The sequence below is a fragment of the Rattus norvegicus genome, chromosome 7, assembly GCF_036323735.1.
Source record: "Rattus norvegicus strain BN/NHsdMcwi chromosome 7, GRCr8, whole genome shotgun sequence".
Classification (NCBI taxonomy): domain Eukaryota; kingdom Metazoa; phylum Chordata; class Mammalia; order Rodentia; family Muridae; genus Rattus; species Rattus norvegicus.
The window spans coordinates 18,505,613-18,532,756 of NC_086025.1; the positions used below are offsets into that span (position 1 = coordinate 18,505,613).

Genomic DNA, 27,144 nt, shown 5'->3' on the forward strand with positions numbered 1-27,144 from the left:
TCTGGATTTTGGAGTTGATTAGGAGAAACAATGCACAACTGCAGAATAGGGATCCCAACAAAAGAAACGAATCCATGACCACCCAAGTGCAGAATAGGTAAACATACTGCATGGCAGTTGGGTGCTCTGGGAGGCAGCAGTCTGCCAATGTTTCTGTGACTGCCATGACATTGGGAATGGAGGTCGAAGACCTAAATTCAAAGTATTCTGCTATTGTAGGCAGGAACCACAAACTGTGTTATTTGGAAAACTGGTTCATGGGTAGGAGAAACTAGGGACATTCTAGCCACATTTTTTCAGTGAAGAGGGAGGGAATGACTAACTGACTCAATGAATGAATGAATGAATTTTTGCTGTGAAACATATGATGAACTGGAGGTCTGACCCTAAGTCAGTGCTCCCTCATTTCTTCAGGGACATTGCCCTATCCCTTTCTGGGAAGGACTTTTGGAAAGTTGCAGGAGAAACCTCAGAGGATGTTGAAAGTCTTTCTGTCTGTCTTCTTCCAAAAGGGGAGCATCCTGCCTTGATGGTTAATTGTTGTCCTGAGGGAGATTCCTATATTGGAACTCATGATGGGGCACCTATTTCTTTTTAGAGGTGACAGATTCTCACCACATTGTTTGGAGGCAAAAGCCACCTTCCTCTCATTCCTTGAGATACTCCTCCCTCCCTCTATAGGCCCAGCAGACTTAGGATACCACCAGCATCACAGCCGCCAGGAGGTTTCACTCATCTTCAGGGTCTGGTTGCAAGTCTCTGCCTCAAGGAAGGGTGGATTTTTATGACCCATGCATGGACCAGGATCAAAGGCAGTTCTGCAAACTTGGAGAGGGCCAAAGAAGACAGAATTTTAGTTTTATTAAGGACTACCAAGTTGCCAGGATCAAATTTATATTCACAGAACAGACATCCTAAATGTCTTCCTTGCACCTGGATGTATCTTGATCCAGCTGTACTGAGGATTGTGCTTTCTTTTCTTAATCCTCTGAGGTCACTGTGACTGTCCTAGGTCTGTGCTTGCATATTGCCTTCCACACAGGAGATTCTGGGCACTGTCCAATTCAGCCAGGTCTGCCCTCCTTTGGACTGAGGTATCACATTCTCAGGGGCATGGAGCTGTGCATTAATCAAAACTTTGGTTACTATAAATGTCTCTGTCATAGCTGTAATTTCTGGACGGTAGGACAGTTCACCTATGTCAGCATTCTTTCACTAGACCTTACAGCAGTACTCTCTAGAGCCTGATGCCAAAGGCCTGATGTTGTTTCCCCTGCATTCTGTGACTGGTTTAGTGACACCTGGTACAGAAGCTACCTTCTGTCCAGACTCTTAGTGAAGCTTCATTATTTGGTACACTTAGTTTCCATCATCTAAATCATAGGAGACAGGAATGTCTCCAGAGTCCTGTTTCAGTTTTGTTGACAGCCTTCTAGAAAGGAAAAGTGCACTCCTAGATCTGCCTCCTCAGGACACCTTCATATTCCTTCCCAAGGTATTCTCAGTGACTGTTATCCAGTGCAGGACTTCACCATGGGCCAGGTCAACTGCAGCCTCAGTCCTTCCTGCCTCTTCACTGTTCAACTGTGGAGGTCAATAGGCTAGGGCCTGCACACAGAATATGGAGCCATTAGGATTTAACTCTGAAAAGAATCCAAACATGGCTGATTCCCTTCCCACGTCCCTCACACCCACGGGGTTATGGCTGTCCATGCTGTCTATTTTAGGTGCTAGGGGCCAAGGAATCCTTTGCTCTGAATACCTTAGGAGAGATTGCTATGGTATCCTCCGGGTTAGAGCAGCTTAGTCACTGGCCTCTACTCTTTTATTCCCCCATACTTTTCTCCATTCTACAGGGCTCAGGGGCCCATCACATCACCCTGCTGTGTAGAGTGTCTACATGTATTCCTCCTGCCCCTCTGAACTTTGTTCGCTTGGGCTACTGGGCCTGCTTCCCATTAGCTGCTATCCCTGTGCCTGGTGCCTGGGGATGGTCACTAGACTCTCCACATTTGGTAGTTGAATGATTGCAAATGCCTTGAGGAAGCCTTGTGGTGGAGGTGCACACCTTTACTTCCAGCAACATAGGCAGGTGGATCCATGAGTTACTTGCCAGCCTGGTGTACTGAGGGAATTCCAGGATAGTCAGGGCTACACAGAGAAACCCTGACTTGGGAACTCCATGTTCCAAAGTGAGAAACCTCTTGTGGAGATAAAGGCAGAGTATCTGAGTACCTGGCTCTTGAACCTTGTAGCAAGGTGAACCAAGGTGACTTCAAGGACTTTGTCAGGGTAACCTGGGAGAGGCTGTCTTTGGTGTCTTGGACAGTATGAATAGAGGTTTCCTTTTAGATGGTCAAGCTCTCGGTCCTGAATCACCGAGATTCAGATGACCCTTGCAAATGCCCTGGGACAGAGCTCTCATGTACTTGTCCTGTACTTAAACCTAAGGATTCTCAGAATCAACCCCAGCAGACTGGAAGCTCCCAACCCTAGTTAACAGCCTGCCCTAGCCCTGTCCTCAGGGTTAGGGCAGCTTAGCCACTGGCCTCTATTCTTTTATTCCCCCATACTTTTCTCCATTCTACTTCGCTCAGGGGCCCATAATGCTACTAAACTTTAAGCTCTCTGACTATCCTCTACTAAGTAACTAGTAATTCTTTTTCTTTCTCTAGGATTATATGAAATAAATTTCAATTATTTTGTAGTATTCTCTTCTTTTAAATCCCTCAGTTTATCCTCTCATCTACAGAAAAAATGGTTAAAAAAATCTATTTCTTTACATCTCACACCTCTGAGGGTTTCTCGAGGCCTGTTAGACCTGACTTTTCCCTACTAACTGCCAATTGCTCAGAGAAGGGGAAAGAAGGAAACTCTAAGACCCTCAGTTTTTAGTCCCACACTTCTTTTCTGTTTAATCCCTTCCTTTGTTTGGCTCTGCTTACTCTCCTGGGGGTTGGGTTCAGAAAGGGGGAAGGGGATCCCACAGAGTGAAAGCAAATCTATTGTTGGGGCCCTAGGAGGGACCACCTCCCATCCCCTCTCTACTCTCCATCCAGAATACTCCCATAAGAAAATCAAATGATATTTCTCCCCCGAAAATGTGGGGGGCAAAAAGAGCTTAAACCCAAACATATATTAAAAAATTAAAATTTGAATCTGAATAGAAATGTATTTTCTTCTCTCCCTACCTACATAGTAAACTTTCTAAAGTTTTTTTGGGTCACTTTCTCATTGAATATAATTTTTGTATCATAATTACCTCATAAAACTCATTTTTCATATTAGCCCAGGCTCTTTGCTACATTTATATGGTAATAAATGCCTTTATTGAAACAGAAGATTAAATTATACTGAAATGCTCCTTTTCATTATTGATTTTTTTCCTCTCCTCTCTTGGTAGCCCATCTCACTCCCTCAGTGCTTGCTTTGCTGATAGATCCCTTTTGTGCTTGTTTCTAGGAAAGGCTCACCTAGCAGGGATGGATTGGATCTGTGGAGCCCCTAGTGAAAGAGTCTTTTGCCTTTGTGGGTGAAAAGGGGAGAGGGGGAGAGGATTGACAGACAGATTTCTCTTCTTCTGACCCCACTCCCATGCCCTGCCCCTGGGCAACCCACAGTGCCCATTTGGTTTGGTTTCTATCCTGCAGAGATCTCAAGATGGTTCACATTGGTGGAAAGGAATGAAGCACTTATAAAAGAGGTGCATTCTTTTCTTCCCAAGAAACATGGAAAATTATGCATAAAATAAATCCTCTGCCAATTCAGAAGCAGAAGTACCTGATTTTTTTTTGACATGCCACTTTAGGGGTAAAAACAAGGTTTCTGCTGCACACATGTGTCTAAAGCAGCTTTTGGAACACAGCACCACCCAGAGTACAACAGCTTCCATGAGGTGCCCTCTTCCTCAGTTTTTTTGGCTGGGTCAGCATAGACTGGCAGATAGTACACTGGTCCTCGGCCACGGCAAGCCTCTGGCTGTCCAGGACAGGGCAAATGCTCAGGGGGCATGCTGTCCCTACCAAGGCAGGGGACGAAACCAGGGCATTTGAGGAAGACTTTGAATGTGAAGTGAAACTTTCATTCAGTGACATTGAGAAAACTAGACTGTGTCATTCCATGAAGTCGTTCTATCTGAAAGCTCATTAGTTGATTCCATAAGAATTTTTTGAACTTTTTTTCAATTACAAATCGGTGAACAGATGAAGGAGCTGTAAGGAATTGTCTGAAACCTCCTATGTGAGGTCACGAGCTTCTGAATACATTGCTGTGGTCCACAGAGGCTGGAGAAGAATAGAGGAGTTGCTGGATCAGCTATGGGAGACTTTAAAATTGTTTCTAGGCAGATCATTTTAGTTTTGTTTAATCAAATAAACCGTGAGTTTTCCCATGGAGTAGGGACAAATTAATAAGAAACTAATTAGTATAATGCTGGGAATACAGGCATGAACCAAACCAAGCCCCTGATTCATAGGACTTAGAGGCTTAAAGATAAAGATGAACCAGAAGGTAAATAACTCGCACTTTCAATGGTCATAGATGCTACAAAGCAGAAGTATTAGCGATATTAGATATTAGATATGAAGATATTCATGGTGACAGAGCATCTACTGCAGGGTTCCTTAATCCCAGCAGTAAGTGCATGTGCAAAGGTGGGATGGAGTCCTCCACCTGAGAGAAAAGGTAAACAAAACAAAGGTTAGAAGCAACATCAAACCCCTTTAGGAAGCAGGAGAGCAAGCTATATCTGGTTGGTCAAGACTTCATTGACAGTGAGTTCACATTTTATCTCAAAGTATGACCAAATCCGATTTGTCTCTACTACCTGTTATCTCAACCAACCTTAGCAACAAAACTCTCAGATTCTAGACAGGGACATGGCTGCCTCCAGTAGAAACTACATTTCCCAGAATCCTATCTGATTTGGTTCTGCCCAATAAGATATAAACAGAAGTACTAGAAGCAAGTTGGGATAAGTGTCTTTAAAGCAGAGAGTGCATTCTTAGACTCTCCAGTTGATAGGAATGCTGAGGAGATCTTAGGATTTTGCCCCTGAGCTGTGTTGTAGGAGAGCAGCACCAGATGCCTGTCACCATGGCACGGGACACAGAGGTTCTGGGTAGAGACCTGGCCTTCTTGAGAGAAAATTACACTTAGATTTAAATTATACTTATTTGAGGCTTATATGCCTCATTACTAAGCCAATTCTAAATCAATGGTAACACTTAAAGACTATTTAAACAACAGTTAAAGATCTGTGTTATGACTGTTAAATTCAAATATAATTTCTGCAGTTTTTATAAGATTCCTGACTAGATACTTAGCATAAGTGTAGCGGTAAATATTAAAAAAAAAAAAAAAACAAAAACAAAACTCTCAACCCACACTAGTGCCGGCTCCAGCAGGTCACATGGCATCTTAATCAACAAAGCATCTCAACCCAACTTGCTACCTGTGGCCCTTTAAGGCCACACAGATCTGGGTTGTCTTTCTCCTCCTCCATCTTGGTTCTTCTCCTTTCTCTCTCTCCTCTCTTCAAATCTTTGTGCCCTCCTTACTTTTTCACTGCCCAATCACAGGCCTTGCCTTATCTTGTGCCTGCCCTCATCTGCACATTGACATCAATCCACCCATAAGAACCAAACCCTGAGAATATTTGTTTACATTTTGTTTGTTTTCTCATTAGCATAGTCATTTGGTATGGTGTTGTTTGCAAAGTACATTTGATATTATAGAAGACAAAAGTCACCAATAATGAATTCTGACTGAGGGCTTCATGGTGAATGTCAAAGTGTGACCTGTGGGGAGAGGAATGATCTATCTTGTTTAAGGAAGCAGCAGCAATGAGACAGGGAAGGAGAAAAGAAGAGGAAGGGAGAGGAGGATGGAGAGGGAACGGAGAGGGAACTTGGGTGAAGCCAAACTCAGGCTTTTATATCTACTCTGTCTATACATCAATGGGTCTCTTGAGGAAAAGTTCCTACACTTGGGTTATTTCCCCAGTGACCTAAAGATCTTCCACCAGACCCTACACCAAACTATCTCCTACAGTGCAATCCTTGAGAGCTAACTGAATTCATAATGGATCTTTGTGTGTAACACATATCCAGAGTAAAGCCTGATAAGTCAGCTTTGGCTGAGTATGTCTCCATGAAGTAGTCAGTCAACCACATCCAAGAGTCATGAGATTGCCTATCTGGAGCTGTGAGGTGGACGGGTTCTCTAAAGGAAGGTCTGGGCAAGGAGTAAATGATATGCATTTCTCCAGCACTACAGGAGGATGAGGAATAATTAATAGCATGCTATGGAATAATCTACAGTCAGGAAGTCATCCTTTCCATGGATGTCCAACACCATGAACAATGGGGCTCAGAAGGCTAAATTTCTCATAGGCAAAAGAGTGAAGCTGGACCCTTTCCTCTTATCATATACCAACGTATGCAATAAAACTCAAGATGGAGATAAAACTTAGAATATGCAGGCACAAGTCTCCTTGACTTAACATTTGTCTGTAATTTCTTAAATATGGCAACAAAAGGATGAGGCAGTGGAGTGAAAAAGTAAGAGACAGCCGTTGTGGCACATGACAGTTCTCTTCAAACACATAAGAGGCAAAGGCAGGAGGCCCACTACCAGTTCGAGACAAGCCTAGTCTACTTATTGGGGCCCTGCTTAAATGAATGAATGAATGAGTTGGACTTACACCCAAATGGAAAAGTTTGTGATGTAATGTGTCTGCATACTGGAATATTATCCAGCCTTTAGGGGGGCAGAGTTTAGCCATGAGTACCTCCAGAATCAGCTTCAGTGAGACAAATCAACTGTATTGGAGTGAACAAGGTAGATCTTGGGGAGTGGGTAGGGATTTCCAGGGTAGGTCTCCATTATTGGCTAGGGCTGGGACAATTCACTTACATGAAGAGGAATTCCAAGAACCAACTGGCAAGTTCTTATCAGGCGAGAGGAAGCTGAACCTGTAATCTGGCCATAGGCTGTGTGACTTTCCTCAGAGGTTTTTTTGTGGGGTGGGGTGGGGGATTTACAGGCAGGAAAGGCTGATTGGTCATAACACAGTACCTAATTATTATATGGTGGAAAGGACTGAGTGGGACTTCTGTGCAGTGGGACCATGTAGCACTTGCAGGAAGCTTTGTGCAGTGACCAGTAACATATGGAAATATGTTATGTTTATATTGGGCATCATCAATATTCCTAATTAAAATACAAGATCCAGTTATAAAATGGGAACTATGGAATCCAAATATTGATTTCTCTGTTGTTAAATGAATATTAATTAATCAAAGGAATGGTTATAAAGTCTCCTGAGAGATAACCTTGGTAAAACCGTTGCTCATAAAAAAAGAGAAAAGTATGGTATGTGTGTATGTGTGTGTGTGTGTCTGTGTGTGTGTGTGTGACAATTGGTTATAGAACAGCATTGGTTGTTGTTTCTCAGGAGCCATTTACCAAATGTTTTCTCATTTGTTTGGAAATCCAGAATTTGCTAGTGCGGTGGCTAGTGGAATGTGGGATGGTAAAACAACACCAGAAAGTTTGCTAAGGTGGAGCAGGTTGAGACCCAGAGAGTTGGTGGGCACACACCTGAGACTTAGGTGACAGATTCCTGGCCTGGAACATGTGCCACATTCCCCACATAAGGAAACCTGGCCTGTAGTCTTGTGGGCCCAGAGCAGAGTTCTCCATGCTAATGAGGTACCTAGAGGCCCTGAGGACTTAGCCAATAAGCTTCCCTTCCAGACATTCCTCCGTCCAAAACGTATTTAATCTTGGGTCCACCCTGAGAAGTAGGGTATGGATCCATTTTCTGCCATGAATAATGAATGAGCAGTTTAGAACCATGGGCTGTCTTTCATCAAGATCCACCAGGGCAGCGTGGAAAAGGCCTACAGAACCACAGCTAAATCTCCTGTAGAAGGCTCATCTGTACTCCAAGACAACCACCACCAAGCTAAGGACAGTCACAGCAGCTAAGCTGGAAACCCTCTTCCTCCATCTCTACTCCACCACTCCTGCCCCAGGCTAGATGCTGTCCTCAGCCTGCAGGTCCTCTGACTCAGTTCTAGGCTGTTCCAAGACTCCCAGCAGCATCTGGATGTCGGAGAGTCAGAGGAACCCCGCAGCACCACCCTCATTGCAGGCCAAAGACCCCTGAACCAGCTCTGGCTTTCACACATCTCAGACTGTGCTTTCCCTCACCTGGAGCTGAGTCTTCCCTGAAACCCAGCACCCAACTGGCTATGGCTGGATAAGCACAGTCAAACCCCTCCCCAACCAAAGATGTTTTGCCTCCTGAGCTGCCATCCCTGCCCTGAGGTGAGCAGAACGCAGACCAACAGTGGCATGCAGTTATTCTCTTGCCTCCTCTTCCCTATCTTGGTGTTAAAAGCATGCATCACCACATCTGACTTTATTATGTGAATTTAAGGAATCAAAATCAGGTTGTCTTCATTCTTGGAAGGCAAGCAGTCTACCAACTGAACTATCTCCCTCATCCAAGAAAAAGAATGATCTTCTTTTTAAAGTATATGACTTGAATGGTTTTTGAAAAATCATGAGGAAATACTTGCTAGAAATAAAATACCATAGCCAAAGTATTTATAAACACATGAGTCATTTAAAGAAGTTTGGAGATGCCTAGAAAACATCTATAGCGTTTGCACATGATAATAAAGTAAAAACGAATATCGGAAAGGAAAGGGTTTTGACTCACCCGCGCTAGGTGGCTGAGTGGGCTGAGTCAATGAACAATCTATTCAAGTTTTCCTCCCTAGAGGGAATGAGAGGTCCAGGTAGCTGGGATGTGATTTTTGTGTTAAAATAAAAGGTTCACAGGAGACAGGTTACCTCTTTATTGCCCAAGTTCTACCAGGCAAAAAAATAGAATAACCCAGAGTGGGGGATAAAGTATTATTTGGGGAAGCAATAATTGGCCCCAGTCATGTGGTCTAAGCTGTAGAAGTTATGAAATGTTCTGTTTGTTCTATAGGAGCATAAATATTACAGACTGTTTTTCAAGATGGAAAATAAAAGCAAAAAAAAAATTTTTTCTGGTTGCCAATCATCTATCTTGGTGGCTTTTCCTTTGGTTATGATAAAAATACCCAACAAAAGCAACTTAAGGGTGCAGAGTTCAAGGTTATGTCCATAATTAGAGAAGGCTCAGCATCAGGGGCTTAGGGCAGCTGGTCACATCACAGCCGCAGTCAGGAAACAGAGCGCGAGGAAACGGGACAACGGCTCTTTTACACCTTGTCATGTGCTCTACCATTGGTGCTAGACATGATGCAAGATCACAGAATCCCCCACAGGCACCACCCATACTCGATCTCCCAGATGATTCCACATCCATCAGGTTGACAACTGAGATTAAGCATCACAACACCTCATGGAAAAGCACACCATAATCATTTCCACTCACCACCCCCACAGAAATATTAAACACAGAAATTACCAGCAATTCTACTTCTACATATATGCCAAAGAGGACCTTAAGGGTTGACAGCCGAGCTAAGCATGACGGACATAGTTTGATCCCTGAGACCCATATGGTAGAGAGAGGAAGCTAACTCCCTTTAGTTGTCTTCTGATACACACATGCACACACACCACACAGACCCAGACAAAGACGCACACAGAGTAAATAAGTAAAAACATAATTAAGATATTTGTAAACTAATGCTCATATAAAAATAGATGGAATCGCTTCTCGGCCTTTTGGCTAAGATCAAGTGTAAAAATAGATGGAAAGATGTCAAATAGGTGTCATCCAACAAATGGACAAACAGAAATGTACTGGATCCATTCAATGGACTATTATTAATCAGCTCTTTAAAAAGAATGGATTTTTATATGAAACCACAACATGGGTAAATAAGTGATATATTAGTACAGAACAAATGTTTCATGATTTCACATGTATGAGGAACAGGCAAATCCATAAAATGTAAGCAAGTGGATCAGGAGCTCTAGAGGAGAAGCACTGAGTTACTCTTTAACTAATACAGAATCCTTATTTCTGGTGGTGCACATTTTAGGAATGACGGTGATGGTGGTTTCACAGTAGCGTTTAGTCACTTAATGTCACTGTATCCTTAAAATAGTTAACGTCGTGACATCTGTGTTTCCTGAATTTCACCACAGATCAGCTTTAACAGTCCACCTCTCTGACTTCCCTCTCTTCCATGTACTTTGTGAGAGACAGACACACCTGTTTCTTTCCTACCCACTACTGTGGTCCTGAGGCAGGCTCTGCCCACTGCAGTCATTAAGTAACAAACTGAATGTAAGAACATCTAAATCCAAAATTAGGGATAGAGGTATTAGAAATATTTTGAAATATTCATGGTATTATTTTCCCTATCTCCAAGGTTAACGATCTTCATCTAAGAATCAGACTTAAGGGATTCAGAATCAGATCTTGCCCTGTAGACTCAGACAATATCTCTATTTTCCTCTGGGCCAAATTTCCCCATAAAATAGAACTATAAGAACAGTGTACCATGCTTGACCACAGGTCCCAGGAGTAACATGAACCTAACTGGGCAGACCTCATTCTGTGATGAGCAGGATAAAGAGTCAGGTGACTTGTGGATGACAGCCTGGAGATCACCTGGCTCTCCCTGCCTTGGCAACTGTAGATTTTCCTTTTCTCATCCTCCTATCTTGGAAAGAAGAGAAACACTGGGTTGGATCCCTGAATTTGCTTATATGGCTAGATCTTTACTATTTTAATGATTCCCTCTATGCCTTTCCTGGGCTTCTGTATCATTTTTTTATCCTACTGCCTACCAGCAACAGCACCCACAAGTGAGACCCAAAAATATCCTTGCTTAGTTGGTGGAGGAGCCCATCCTGGCCCAAGGGACTGAGTTTCTACAGTTGAAGAAGGGCTATAGTTAGCATGTTGACATTATATTGCAAGTAATGTAAACAGTTGGTTTTGCAATGAAGGTGTTGTGTAAATACACTGTCAGTTATGAAGAAAGAGTAGGCATGAGGATACTGTAACTGACACTTTTTATTGGTGCATGAAACCCAGCAAGAGAGACATTGGTTTGGTTGTACATTTTGGTTTTTACCCTGGGTATATAGATCTGCAATGTAACAGAGGTTGGGGAGGGTGTTAAACTTTTCACTCTTGAAAATGTAAGCTGGAAATGTACTTGTCGGAGGGGAAGGAGACAGCCCATGGACTGTAGGGTCTTTAAAGGTGTCCTGGTGTTTACTTACTGAGCTATTACTGCCCAACTCTTACGTTAGCTGTGACAAAATAGCTCTAGATCTTGATCGATCTATCTGGAGGAAAATGATTACCCCAGTAGAGAGACACTGCTCTTTCACAATCCTATAAACTGCAAGATGGACAGTGGGTGTTCTCTACAGTGGTGATTGTATCCTACTAGGAAACATATCCCAAGATACTCAAGAAAAAAAAAAAAAAAACAACAACAGAAAAGCATGAAGTCAACAATTATCACTCCCTCCCAAACTGTGACTTAGCTCCACTCAGGCTGCTCCACCTTTGTATCCATGGTTACACTACAGACGAAGCCACAGGAAACAACTAGTATCTCCATTATGCAATCAATAGAAAGAGCTAGGGTTAGCTTAGGGTTTACCGTGATCTCCTGTTATTCTTGCTTATATCTGAATGAAACCTAGTTGTTTCATTTAGGTAGTTTAAATGGATTTAGTTTTTTAAATACTTAGACTCCTATTATGCTACTTGGTCTAGTAACGTGATTCTCCAGCCTTACTACTTACCCTGCTCATCACAGAGTGAGGTTTGCCCCAGTTAGAAGGCTCATGTACACCTGCATCTGATGGTCCTTTGACTCTCTCCCTAACACCAACAACTAACTTAATTTGCTTAGAGCCTTTCTGTATGGAGACCTGGAAGGTGGCCTCTGTCTAGCTGCCTTCTGAGCTGTAGCACTGTGGCTTTGATTTTGGCTCCAGTCATGTTTCTTTATGCATCCCATTTATTAATAATGTCCTTTGACTCTGTCTGGATGATTTTTAAAATTTATTTTCCTCTTTGCTTATCCACTGTCTTGTAAAACATCCTGAGCTTCTTCACAATGGGTTCAACAGTGCATTTTCCTTTAGCACAGGCCGTGAAGTTCTTAGTCCAGAATGGGCCTAAGATTGGCCCAATATGAAGACTTACGTTGATCCTTTCTCTTAGTTTAATTTCAACTGCATCCTTTGTTAGGGTGCTCCACAAGCTAATAGACCAATAGACATGGGAAACCTTACAAGGTACCAACCTTAGACAAGGAACTACAGCTAGCTAAGGAAAGCTGAGAGTGAGAGAAAATAGTCCTCCTCATGACAAGAACCCTAATTGGTTATCCAATACCAGGTGGTTATCCCTGAAAACATTCATACAAATAACAGAAAACAATTCTGCTACTTGTATTTATATATTTATGTGTTTTATGTATCATATATGCATATATATGAATCATCAATGATATAACATATGATATATATAGATATGTCTATCTATCTATACATACATACGTACACACATATGACAATCTTGATTAAAGAAAAAGAGGATGTGAATTTGAGATGGACCAAGTGGGCATGTGAGGAGTTAGAAGAAGGAGAGGGGAGGGAGGAGGTGATAAATTACATTTTAAATTAAAGTTTACATAAAAGTAGCTAGAGGCTAAGTCTTAGTCAGCATCAGAATTGACTCCAGCATTTTCCTTTCCATCCACCAGCTATGACAGATAAAAATGACTAAGAGACTATACATCCCATTTCTTTCTTGTTCCTCTTCATTTCCTATGCAAGCAGTGAGACAGCTCCTTAGGACTATGGTGTATCACTTTACAATTGCCCTGGAAAGGTCTCCTAGTAACTAACACAGAAAACTGCACCTCCACATCACAAGTAACTCTGCATCCACCCAGAAATCAAAGTTTCCCAAACCAGCCTGGTCGTGTTTCTTTTTCCCACTAGCGTGCTCTAACAAGTCAGGTTCGGGCTCACAAACCCTGCTTCTGCCACTACCTGTCGTCTTTCAAAGCCAACTACAAGATTAGAAAGAACAAGACCCATGAGAAGCCTAACTACTGATACCTCCTACAAGTTCAGAGTCTTCCCTCAATCCACATCCCACTTTCATAATTTGCTATACTTACACTTCACTATAATCACTGAATCATACTATTTATCACGGAGAAAGTGTGCAGATCCAAACCAGCCAAAGTAGGAAAATACAGGACAGTCTTCCTGAGGAGGTTCCAAACAAGTTTTTCTTCTTCCTGTAAGTGCACGTGAACAACTCTGGGCACTAACGAGTAAAAATCACAGAGCACACACAGGCAAGAGAGTACATCTAAGCTTCTATTTTCAGAGTCTGAACTGGGTTTTTATTACATGCACAAGACTGACTAATTGGTAACATGATGGAAGCTGGTCTCTAGATCAACTGAACCATGTGGCTCATCGTCCCCAGCCTGGTTTACATAGTTGGTTTTCTGGAATGGTCAGACTTCACTTGGAATCACATGATTAGCCTTTTAAATGTGGTCAGTTTCTACTGAAATACGAGACTCCCATCATGTGTGGCATAGACTACCAAGGTGAGAAAAGAAACTAGCTATCTTTTTGGATGAAGTCAAATTGCTTACCGTGTAACCTATACCTCACACTTTAAACACATAACTAACTTAGAATAAGTAACTGAGTCAAAGTTAAGAGCTAAAGTTATAGGCTGGAGAGATGCCTCAGTGGTTGAGAGCACTGACTGCTCTTCCAGCGGTCCTGAGTTCAATTCCCAGGAAACACATGGTGGCTCAGAATCATCTGTAATGGGGCTATGATGCCCTCTTCTGGTGTGTCTGAAGACAGCTACAGCGAACTCATAAAACAAATAAAAGCTTTTTTTTTTATTAACTTGAGTATTTCTTATATACATTTCGAGTGTTACTCCCTTTCCCAGTATCCGGGCAAACATCCCCCTCCCCTTCCTTATGGGTGTTCCCCTCCCAACCCTCCCCCCATTGCCGCCCTCCCCCCACCAGTCTAGTTCACTGGGGGTTCAGTCTTAGCAGGACCCAGGGCTTCCCCTTCCACTGGTGCTCTTACTAGGATATTCATTGCTACCTATGAGGTCAGAGTCCGGGGTCAGTCCACCTATAGTCTTTACTTAGTGGCTTAGTCCCTGGAAGCTCTGGTTGCTTGGCATTGTTGTACATATGGGGTCTCGAGCCCCTTCAAGCTCTTCCAGTTCTTTCTCTGATTCCTTCAACGGGGGTTCTATTCTCAGTTCAGTGGTTTGAGGCTGGTATTCGCCTCTGTATTTGCTGTATTCTGGCTGTGTCTCTCAGGAGCGATCTACATCCGGCTCCTGTCGGTCTGCACTTCTTTGCTTCATCCATCTTGTCTAATTGGGTGGCTGTATATGTATGGGCCTCATGTGGGGCAGGCTCTGAATGGGTGTTCCTTCAGTCTCTGTTTTAGTCTTTGCCTCTCTCTTCCCTGCCAAGGGTATTCTTGTTCCCCTTTTAAAGAAGGAGTGAAGCATTCACATTTTGATCATCCGTCTTGAGTTTCATTTGTTCTAGGCATCTAGGGTAATTCAAGCATTTGGGCTAATAGCCACTTATCAATGAGTGCATACCATGTATGTCTTTCTGTGATTGGGTTAGCTCACTCAGGATGATGTTTTTCAGTTCCAACCATTTGCCTACGAATTGCATAAAGTCGTTGTTTTTGATAGCTGAGTAATATTCCATTGTGTAGATGTACCACATTTTCTGTATCCATTCCTCTGTTGAAGGGCATCTGGGTTCTTTCCAGCTTCTGACTATTATAAATAAGGCTGCAATGAACATAGTGGAGCACGTGTCTTTTTTATATGTTGGGGCATCTTTTGGGTATATGCCCAAGAGAGGTATAGCTGGATCCTCAGGCAGTTCAATGTCCAATTTTCTGAGGATCCTCCAGACTGATTTCCAGAATGGTTGTACCAGTTTGCAATCCCACCAACAATGGAGGAGTGTTCCTCTTTCTCCACATCCTCGCCAGCATCTGTTGTCCCCTGAGTTTTTGATCTTAGCCATTCTCACTGGTGTGAGGTGAAATCTCAGGGTTGTTTTGATTTGCATTTCCCTTATGACTAAAGATGTTGAACATTTCTTTAGGTGTTTCTCAGCCATTCGGCATTCCTCAGCTGTGAATTCTTTGTTTAGCTCTGAGCCCCATTTTTTAATAGGGTTATTTGTTTCCCTGCGGTCTAACTTCTTGAGTTCTTTGTATATATTGGATATAAGGCCTCTATCTGTTGTAGGATTAGTAAAGATCTTTTCCCAATCTGTTGGTTGCCGTTTTGTCCTAACCACAGTGTCCTTTGCCTTACAGAAGCTTTGCAGTTTTATGAGATCCCATTTGTCGATTCTTGATCTTAGAGCATAAGCCATTGGTATTTTGTTCAGGAAATTTTTTCCAGTGCCCATGTGTTCCAGATGCTTCCCTAGTTTTTCTTCTATTAGTTTGAGTGTGTCTGGTTTGATGTGGAGGTCCTTGATCCACTTGGACTTAAGCTTTGTACAGGGTGATAAGCATGGATCGATCTGCATTCTTCTACATGTTGACCTCCAGTTGAACCAGCACCATTTGCTGAAAATGCTATCTTTTTTCCATTGGAAAGTTTTGGCTCCTTTGTCAACAATCAAGTGCCCATAGGTGTGTGGGTTCATTTCTGGGTCTTCGATTCTATTCCATTGGTCTATCTGTCTGTCTCTGTACCAATACCATGCAGTTTTTATCACTATTGCTCTGTAATACTGCTTGAGTTCAGGGATAGTGATTCCCCCTGAAGTCCTTTTATTGTTGAGGATAGCTTTAGCTATCCTGGGTTTTTTGTTATTCCAGATGAATTTGCAAATTGTTCTGTCTAACTCTTTGAAGAATTGGATTGGTATTTTGATGGGGATTGCATTGAATCTGTAGATCGCTTTTGGTAAAATGGCCATTTTTACTATATTAATCCTGCCAATCCATGAGCATGGGAGATCTTTCCATCTTCTGAGGTCTTCTTCAATTTCCTTCTTCAGTGTCTTGAAGTTCTTATTGTACAGATCTTTTACTTGCTTTGTTAAAGTCACACCGAGGTACTTTATATTATTTGGGTCTATTATGAAGGGTGTCGTTTCCCTAATTTCTTTCTCGGCTTGTTTCTCTTTTGTATAGAGGAAGGCAACTGATTTATTTGAGTTAATTTTATACCCAGCCACTTTGCTGAAGTTGTTTATCAGCTTTAATAGTTCTCTGGTGGAACTTTTGGGATCACTTAAATATACTATCATATCAATCTGCAAATAGTGATATTTTGACTTCTTCTTTTCCGATCTGTATCCCCTTGACCTCCTTTTGTTGTCTGATTGCTCTGGCTAGAACTTCAAGAACTATATTGAATAAGTAGGGAGAGAGTGGGCAGCCTTGTCTAGTCCCTGATTTTAGTGGGATTGCTTCAAGTTGCTCTCCATTTAGTTTAATGTTAGCAACTGGTTTGCTGTATATGGCTTTTACTATGTTCAGGTATGGGCCTTGAATTCCTATTCTTTCCAGGACTTTTATCATGAAGGGGTGTTGAATTTTGTCAAATGCTTTCTCAGCGTCTAATGAAATGATCATGTGGTTTTGTTCTTTCAGTTTGTTTATATAATGGATCACGTTGATGGTTTTCCGTATATTAAACCATCCCTGCATGCCTGGGATGAAGCCTACTTGGTCATGGTGGATGACTGTTTTGATGTGCTCTTGAATTCGGTTTGCCAGAATTTTGTTGAGTATTTTTGCGTCGATATTCATAAGAGAAATTGGGCTGAAGTTCTCTTTCTTTGTTGGGTCTTTGTGTGGTTTAGGTATAAGAGTAATTGTGGCTTCGTTGAAGGTATTCGGTAGTGATCCATCTGTTTCAATTTTGTGGAATAGTTTGGATAATATTGGTATGAGGTCTTCTATGAAGGTTTGATAGAATTCTGCACTAAACCCGTCTGGACCTGGGCTCTTTTTGGTTGGGAGACCTTTAATGACTGCTTCTATTTCCTTAGGAGTTATGGGGTTGTTTAACTGGTTTATCTGTTCCTGATTTAACTTCGGTACCTGGTATCTGTCTAGGAAATTGTCCATTTCCTGAAGATTTTCAAGTTTTGTTGAATATAGGTTTTTATAGTAAGATCTGATGATTTTTTGAATTTCCTCTGAATCTATCGTTATGTCTCCCTTTTCATTTCAGATTTTGTTAATTTGGACGCACTCTCTGTGTCCTCTCGTTAGTCTGGCTAAGGGTTTATCTATCTTGTTGATTTTCTCAAAGAACCAACTTTTGGTTCTGTTGATTCTTTCTATGGTCCTTTTTGTTTCTACTTGGTTGATTTCAGCTCTGAGTTTGATTATTTCCTGCCTTCTACTCCTCCTGGGTGTATTTGCTTCTTTTTGTTCTAGAGCTTTTAGGTGTGCTGTCAAGCTGCTGACATATGCTCTTTCCTGTTTCTTTCTGCAGGCACTCAGCGCTATGAGTTTTCCTCTTAGCACAGCTTTCATTGTGTCCCATATGTTTGGGTATGTTGTACCTTCATTTTCATTAAATTCTAAAAAGTTTTTAATTTCTTTCTTTATTTCTTCCTTGACCAGGTTATCATTGAGTAGAGCATTGTTCAATTTCCAAGTATATGTGGGCATTCTTCCTTGATTGTTATTGAAGACCAGTTTTAGGCCGTGGTGGTCCGATAGCACGCATGGGATTATTTCTATCTTTCTGTACCTGTTGAGGCCCGTTTTTTGACCAATTATATGGTCAATTTTGGAGAAAGTACCATGAGGAGCTTTGAAGAAGGTATATCCTTTTGCTTTAGGATAGAATGTTCTATAAATATCCGTTAAGTCCATTTGGCTCATGACTTCTCTTAGTCTGTCTACATCTCTGTTTAATTTCTGTTTCCATGATCTGTCCATTGATGAGAGTGGGGTGTTGAAATCTCCCACTATTATTGTGTGAGGTGCAATGTGTGTTTTGAGCTTTAGTAAGGTTTCTTTTACATATGTAGTTGCCCTTGTATTTGGGGCATAGATATTTAGGATTGAGAGTTCATCTTGGTGGATTTTTCCTTTGATGAATATGAAGTGTCCTTCCTTATCTTTTTTGATGACTTTTAGTTGAAAATTGATTTTATTTGATATTAGAATGGCTACTCCAGCTTGCTTCTTCTGACCATTTGCTTGGAAAATTGTTTTCCAGCCTTTCACTCTGAGGTAATGTTTGTCTTTGTCTCTGAGGTGTGTTTCCTGTAGGCAGCAGAATGCAGGGTCCTCGTTGCATATCCAGTTTGTTAATCTATGTCTTTTTATTGGGGAGTTGAGGCCATTGATGTTGAGAGATATTAAGGAATAGTGTTTATTGCTTCCTGTTATATTCATATTTGGATGTGAGGTTATGTTTCTGTGCTTTCATTCTCTTTTTTTTGTTGCCAAGACGATTAGTTTCTTGCTTCTTCTAGGGTATAGCTTGCCTCCTTATGTTGGGCTTTACCATTTATTATCCTTTGTAGTGCTGGATTTGTAGAAAGATATTGTGTAAATTTGGTTTTGTCATGGAATATTTTGGTTTCTCCATCTATGTTAATTGAGAGTTTTGCAGGATACAGTAACCTGGGCTGGCATTTGTGTTCTCTTAGGGTCTGTATGACATCAGTCCAGGATCTTCTGGCCTTCATAGTTTCTGGCGAGAAGTCTGGTGTGATTCTGATAGGTCTGCCTTTATATGTTACTTGACCTTTTTCCCTTACTGCTTTTAATATTCTTTCTTTATTTTGTGCGTTTGGTGTTTTGACTATTATGTGACAGGAGGTGTTTCTTTTCTGGTCCAATCTATTTGCAGTTCTGTAGGCTTCTTGTATGCCTATGGGTATCTCTTTTTTTAGGTTAGGGAAGTTTTCTTCTGTGATTTTGTTGAAGATATTTACTGGTCCTTTGAGCTGGGAGTCTTCATTCTCTTCTATACCTATTATCCTTAGGTTTGATCTTCTCATTGAGTCCTGGATTTCCTGTATGTTTTGCACCAGTAGCTTTTTCCGCTTTACATTATCTTTGACAGTTGAGTCAATGATTTCTATGGAATCTTCTGCTCCTGAGATTCTCTCTTCCATCTCTTGTATTCTGTTGGTGAGGCTTGTATCTACAGCTCCTTGTCTCTTCTTTTGGTTTTCTATATCCAGGGTTGTTTCCATGTGTTCTTTCTTGATGCTTCTATTTCCATTTTTAATTCCTTCAACTGTTTGATTGTGTTTTCCTGGAATTCTTTCAGGGATTTTTGTGATTCTTTCAGGGATTTTTGCGATTCCTCTCTGTAGGCTTCTACTTGTTTATTAATGTATTCCTGTGTTTCCCTAAGGGAGTTCTTCATGTCTTTCTTGAAGTCCTCCAGCATCATGATCAAATATGATTTTGAAACTAGATCTTGCTTTTCTGGTGTGTTTGAATATTCCATGTTTGTTTTGGTGGGAGAATTGGGCTCCGATGATGCCATGTAGTCTTGGTTTCTGTTGCTTGGGTTCCTGCGCTTGCCTCTCGCCATCAGATTATCTCTAGTGTTACTTTGTTCTGCTATTTCTGACAGTGGCTAGACTGTCCTATAAGCCTGTATGTCAGGAGTGCTGTAGACCTGTTTTCCTCTCTTTCAGTCAGTTCTGGGGACAGAGTGTTCTGCTTTCGGGCGTGTAGTTTTACCTCTCTACAGGTCTTCAGCTGTTCCTGTGGGCCTGTGTCTTGAGTTCACCAGGCAGCTTTCTTGCAGCAGAAAAGTTGGTCTTACCTGTGGTCCCGAGGATCAAGTTCGCTCGTGGGGTGCTGCCCACGGGCTCTCTGCAGAGGCAGCAACCAGGAAGATATGCACCGCCCCTTCCCGGAGCTTCAGTGCACCAGGGTTCCAGATGGCCTTTGGTGTTTTCCTCTGGAGTCCGAGATGTGTATGCAGAGTGCAGTCTCTTCTGGTTTCCCAGGCGTGTCTGCCTCTCTGAGGGTTTAGCTCTCCCTCCCACGGGATTTGGGTGCAGAGAACTGGTTATCCGGTCTGTTTCCTTCAGGTTCCGGCGGTGTCTCAGGCAGGGGTCCTTCCCCTCCTGGGCCCTCCCCCACGGGAGCTCAGAGGCCTTATACAGTTTCCTCTTGGGCCAGGGATGTGGGCAGGGGTGGGCAGTGTTGGTGGTCTCTTTCGCTCTGCAGCCTTAGGAGTGCCCACCTGACCAGGCGGTGAGGTCTCTTTCCCACGGGGTCTGGGAGCAGAGAGCTGCTGCGGGCCGGGATCCGCGGGTGTGGGACTTACAAGCTTTTTTTAAGTTATAAAAAGAGCTAACATTATAAAACTCACACATTAAAACATAGGTGTAAATTTTCATGACATTGTATGTGGCAGTTTTCCTGTCTGTGACTCCAAAACTGCAGTATCAAAAACAAAATAGATAAACAAGACTTGACTGTATTCATGTTTAAAATAAAGTTCACTGTCAGAGCCAAAGGAAACTCCAATTCCCCTGACTCCAAGAGGCAGTCCAAATATCCAGGTATGAGCTCAGCCTGGACTACAGGAGGGTTTCTGGTGGTTAGATAATAGCCAGCATTCCTCAGGAATTGTGAAACTCATTGCTATCTATGAAAGGCAGAGAGACAAATGGCTACCTGTGGTATCTGTCAGCACACCAATGCTCACGCTGGCCTTCAGGCTCCTTCAGTATAACAAGTACCCATCCCATATTTCCCAGTCCATGCGAGCATACTAGCCCTTCCCAGCTCCTCCTCTGCCCTAAACCTTCTATAGGTACTAATTCTCTTTTTAATACTGCTATTCCTCTCTTCCTCTCTCTTCTTCCCCCCCTCACTCCCTTCCCTCCCTCCCTCTCTCCGTCCCTCCATCCCTCCCTCTCTCTGAAAAACAAAAAGAAACACCCAAAAAGATGAAAATCAAAACAAACAAAACCAAGACAAAATGGCCAAAATAAAACAGAAACTATACCAACACTGAGTTTGTTTTGTGTTGGACAACTACTCCTGAACCTGCTCTTAAGTGTGGTTGATATGCCCAGTGACACCTCACTGGAGAAACCTGATTTTCCCCTTACAAGTGGGCATTAATTGCAAATAGCGTCTTGGTTAAGTATAGGGCTGGAGAGATAGTTCAGCTGTGAAATGCTAGGTTCACAAAGAAATATATATTTTGAGTTTTGATCTCTTTTTAAAAATCAGGCCATTAGTCCCACCATGAGGTCTCAGAGCCCCACCCTCTTTACCTCTTCAACTTTCCCTCAAATGATATCACATCAGGGATTACAACCTTAACCATGTGAATGCTGGAGAAGACAGCACTTGGTCTTCCCACCTTTCAGGGAAGCTTCCTTCTGGGCCAGCCACACCCACCCCAGGGTGCATCCTGGGCTGGCTTCCCAGCACAGTATCTTGGGCATCAGCTCAAAGAGAAGCCCAGGAAGGACTTGCAGTGGGCCTCACATTGCTGCTGACCTCCAAGCGATGGAGAGGAGCTCAAGGAGAGGGGAAGAGCTGGACCACAAACTCTAAACGTACCTTAGGAGGACCAGAGATGAAAATGGGTATAGTGTGTGAGTCACTGAATGGACAGTTGGACAGACAGGGACAGGCTGCAACCTGCTCTGTGTCTTCAGGGCAGAGTGAGAAGGACACAATAACCTATGTGCTTACAGAGTTGATCACAAGGAGAGGAAAAGAGACACTGCTATTCATGAAGGTAGACCTCTGGGACAGATAGCAGTAATCCACTTAACTTGACCCCAGGTTTCCCAAATTTACCTAAGGACACCTATTAACCCCCTCAGGGAACCTTCTTGTAAAATTTAGTCCAATCTTCCTATTTCATCGGCTTAAATTTCCAATATTTATACCTACAACCCTGCGTGAGTATCTGCATTAGTAACAGCTGGATTCTGGAGCTTTAAGTGTCAAGAACCTCTACACCTCTAATGCCTTTCTTCCCATAAGACATAATTAAGGCTCAAACTTCCTATAGTGACATTACCAAGCACCACTGTGGATTGACTACTAGCCACACGGTTAAATAAAGTACTTTAAATATTTTTTAAAAATATCAATTAAAGAAGTGATGATTGACTGCCCCCTGGAGTCCACAAAATAGAAACAAATGGAGCACTATCAAATTCCTTCTATGAAGCCACAATTATGCTTATCCTACAGCACACAAAGACCCAACAAAGAAAGAGAACTTCAGACCAAATTCCGTTATTAATATCAGCCCAAAAACAGTCAATAAAATTCTTGCAAGCTAAATCCAAGAACACATCAAAACGATCATCCTTCTTGATCAAGTATGCTTCATCCCAGGGATGAAGGAATAGTGCAATATATGAAAATCCATCAAGGTAACCCACTATATAAACAAACTCAAAGAAAAAAACAGCATGATCACTCAATTCATGGCTAAGATGCATTTGACTAAATTCAACACCCCTTCATGAATAAAGTCCTGGAAAGATCAGAAATTCAAAGCCCATACCTAAACATATTAAAAGCAATATAGAGCAAGCAAGTAGCTAACATTAAACTAAATGGAGAGAAATGTGAAGCAATCCCTCAAAAATCAGGGCCTAGACAAGACTGCCCACTGTCTCCCTACTTATTCAATATAGTTCTCAAAGTCCTAGCCAGAGAAATCAGACAGTGAAATGAGCTCAAAGGGATACAAATTGGAAGGGAAGAATTAAATTATTAAATTTTAATGTTAATGAGTATGTTAAATCAAAAGCATATTAAAACTCCAAAGGAAACAAAACACCTGTTCAAAATCCCAAACAGAAAAGTATCGAATTCTCGAATCAGTCTTTTATCTTTGCCCTTCTGTTATCAAATTAATATAAATCTTAACACTCCCACATTAATGTCCCACTGACTTTAGAAATACATGAATTCTGTTCCTATTCCTTAACACTACCATGTTTAATGCATGTTCTCAAATAGCTGTTTCCTGAATAACACCATATAAGCCCCACTGCCATCTCGAAATTTTCAGTGGTTAATAGAAACAACACCATCTTTTATTTTCAGATATTCTACGCATACAACTCATTTTTTCCTGATTTTGATCCAAACTCTCTTCAATCAACATACAGTATATTCTTAATTGGTTAACATGAATTTTTCTAAGTAGAACTTATTGGGAATGTGTGTATGGAAGAGGCAATACAACAGAGCACAACAGAAATGGACTTAGTCAAAACACCTACATTTATGCCTCTTACTAAGTTAATTCATAAGCAGCATGCTTACCAGAGTGTATCTCTGACAGATTGCTCTGATAATGACTAACATTGGTTAATCTCATTTTATAAAGTATAAAGTAGCATGCTGTATTTGAATTTGTTTCAATGAAGTTAGAAAAGTCTCCCCCCCTACATTTTCCTATCTTAGCTGCCTTTATTCACTGAATTGAATTGTAGTAAACTATTATGTCACATCCACTCAAAATCGATTCATGAAACTTAATATTAAGGAAAAGCTAGAATACATAACTTGTTTATATGTGTGCATACATGTTAAGAAGCTAAAAATGTCAATTAGTTTTTAAAAGATTAACTTAATAAAAACTTTAGAAATGAAAAATCGTCAAATCATGTTTTGCTTTTATCTACTTAAAGCCATATTTGCTATTTTGTTTCCTACATGAGAACTACCTTATTCCTTTGAACAGTAAATTCCCTTTGTGTTATTTCATGCTAATGAAATGGCAGGGAATAAGATTATTAAATTTTTTCCTTCTTTCACTATCTTACAATTTCAGTTTTACTCTAAATGGAACTATTATATATGCTATGCAATTTGTGGACTATTTAGAACCTGACTTGATTTGATTTCCTAATAGACAATCTATCCATCTCTACTCAATTTTTTATTCAAAAATAAACTCAAAACAAAAAACATTAGTTCTCTAATTTTTATAGGATTCCATTTCTCAATATCCCATTCTTGTATGGATGAATTTACAATACATTTACATTTGATGGTTCTTTTTACTGGTGTCTGTACCATAATACATGGATATATTTCAACTTAGAAGTGTAATATTTCACCAGTTAACTAGAGTATAAGTTATAATGCACCGATTCTCAGTACTGCAGGGGTACTATTAAATGTCTAGAACATTTCTGGATGTCACCAGTGAAGTAAACTTCTGGCATGTGGTAGGCAGCCAGGGATATTTCCATAACAATGGATTCCCATAACAAAATATTACTGGGACCAAAACCTGTACAGGGATATGATGAAAAATCCTGTAATGGGTACCTCTAGAACTAAAGATCAAAATAATTGTTTGGGAGAACTTGCTTTTCATTGTTCATAATAGTGGTTTCCTTGCTTACAAAAATTAGAAAAAAAATCTCAAATGTCTTCTAAATGTATTCTGTGTACTAAAGTAAAATGAATGTTTGAGAAAAGTTTACTGAGAATGAAAATAAAGCAGTAAATATTATAGGATGCTTGATTTGGGCTTAAACTACCTGTTTCACCAGAGTAAATATAAAATCGGTTTCATCCTAATAGTGTAAACTATATTAAAGAAAGCACACAATATCCTGGTCCTTATCCAGTAGGTGGCACTCAAAACCAAGAAAGCAAAGAACTCCATTTTAATAAGACCTAATGCCTACAGTATGCTCAATATTGTTGTATTTAAAACACCCACTACTGATAAATGCTTTAGTTACTTCTTTTAAAATATGATCAAAACCACTCTACAACCAAATACTTGTAAGTCAAATTTTGATATTCAAGAAAGTGTTAAGTTTTAAACTTAAGAGATAGGGCCTTATTATGTAACTCTGGCTGGCCTGAAGCTTGCTATGAAGACCAGACTGGCTTCAAACTCATGCCTCTATTTCTTGAGCACAATAGATTTTAAGGGACGTCTTATGTTGCCAGTGTTGACTTGAATTTCTAAAGGGCTCAAGTGATCCTCTTGCCTTGGCTTCTGGTCCCCACTCACCCCAATAGTTGAGATTTTCCACACATCTACATGCCCATTACTGACCCTGGTGGAAAAGTATAATCTTACCCACCAATAGACTGTAATAGCATACTGAAAACAAATTGTATTAAATTTAAGGCAGATTAATTATATCTCCAAATGAGCTCTGACTTAACGAGAAATATTAGAATACCAGCAATGAACTTGGAGGCTAGCACACACAAACTTTGCTATTATGTACAGTAACATATTCCATTGTATTTGAATATCCACATAACAAATAGTGCTAGAAGCTGAGAATACTGTTATTAAAGATTTTAGGATAACGTTTTTGAAATGCAATTAAATCACTGTACTAGGCAAATTTCCATGTATGTCACAAATACTAGCTAATATAAAGTCTGAAGTCCTCACATTTCAAACACTAATGTAGTGAGTAACTGTCCGGTATTGTGCGATCTTAATTACTGTAATAGATAATTCACAATTGTGATTCACAATTATTGCAAATGTTTACAAAAGTCCAACTTAATTTTCACATCTGTCATAAACTGTATGAATTTCTTCCTTTACCTTTAAAGTGCAAAAAATTATAAACAAGATGCAACATACAAGGGATTTGTGACTAAATGGCCATCAACGTTTACAGTACTGATTCTGAGGCAGAGTCTTACTGTAGCCTAAGTTATCCTGGAAGCTCTAAAGCTAGCATCCTGTAGTGGGGTACAGCAAGTGTCCTGTCTAGCTATCCCCTCCTTCACCCTTTCCTCAACCCAGCTAGGCCTCTGGCTCTCCCCCAGCCCATGCACACCAGAAGTTAAACACACAGCTGAGGCAAAGCTGCCTCCACCACTCAGGCACCACTGTCCACAGAGCCTGACCAATGGCAGCCTGCGAAGGCCCGCCTCCAGCCTCCCGATAACCATACTTGCTGAGTCACCCTAGACACAGCAGCCAATCCAAAAGTCCACAGGCTCTGAGGCTGCCAGCTTAGGCACCACCTGGCTAAGGAGCCCGCGCTGACTCCTACCCGGAAGCTGCTCCAGACAAGGGCCTGTGCGGGAGGGTGGGGCCTGGGCGGCCGGGGGCCTGACCCAAGGCCTACTCCTCCAGGCACCTCCGCCCAAAGGCGGGAAAGGGCTGTCACAGGATGCCCAGGTCCTGCACATGGCCCACCCTGGACCAGCCCGAGGTCCCCAGGGCTGCCATTGGCCACCGGCCGACCGCCATCTTCCCGGGGCCCCTCAGTGCTTGTGTAGGCCGCAAAGTCAGCAAGGCCACGACTCCTGCCTTCCAGGCCTAACCCTTGGGGCTGTCCAGTGGGGGAACTGGACAATTCGAAGGAACCCCTTTTGCCCTCTCCCCATTTCTTTGTGCTACACCTAAAAAGCCGAATTTCAACCCCGTGTAAGGAGTCTGCAGCTTAGGGCTGGTCTTCACTGTCACCCGGGACCTGCCCTCGACTCACCATGATGGCGGCTGGAAGTCCGGTTGAAAAATAACTCGAAGGTGGCACCACCGAAGCCATGTGGTTAGCAGCTTCTCAGGGCAGCTGCGGAGTGGCAGCCTGGCCGCCAACGGGCAAAAAGCCAAGGTGGCGGTGGAAGGAGAGCCGAGGGCCTCCAAGGCAGCTGAGCAGACTTGACGGGAGCCTGTGAAACACTGAGGTGTGGGTGGCTCGCCCTAGGGAAAGACTGTGGGTGGCTGGCCTTGTCCTGGGCTTCAGCCAATGGGCGGCAGCCCTCGGCCCTCGCCGGGGGGCCTGGGGACCCACGTCGCCCATCCGAGTTTGTGAGGGGTACGCATGGGGCATGCGCGAGGAACAGTGCTCAGTGCAGAGCTAGGCCGGAGCCTCACAGATATACAGACTTGCGCCACTCCCCTGACCCCAGAACCATGCCTGAAGACCCTTTGAAACAAGTCCTGTGCAGAACCGTGGTCAGAGTTCTGTCAGGAAACCATTTATTCAGGTCATTCCCTCAAAATGGCGCCTGCAATACATAGGGTTATCCTGTCTGAAAAGCTCGGCGACCAAACTGAAAAGTAACAAAATGCCCGTAGAAAGAGAAAATAACAGGCCCGTCTAGAAAGAAGGCCTT

General features: G+C 42.0%; 1 protein-coding gene across 6 annotated transcripts in view; it reads left to right on the plus strand.

The window, feature by feature from the left end:
• The window catches only part of LOC134479845 (putative sperm motility kinase W), a 665,424-nt gene that overhangs the window by 339,402 nt on the left and 298,878 nt on the right, over positions 1-27,144 (plus strand). The window lies entirely within an intron of this gene.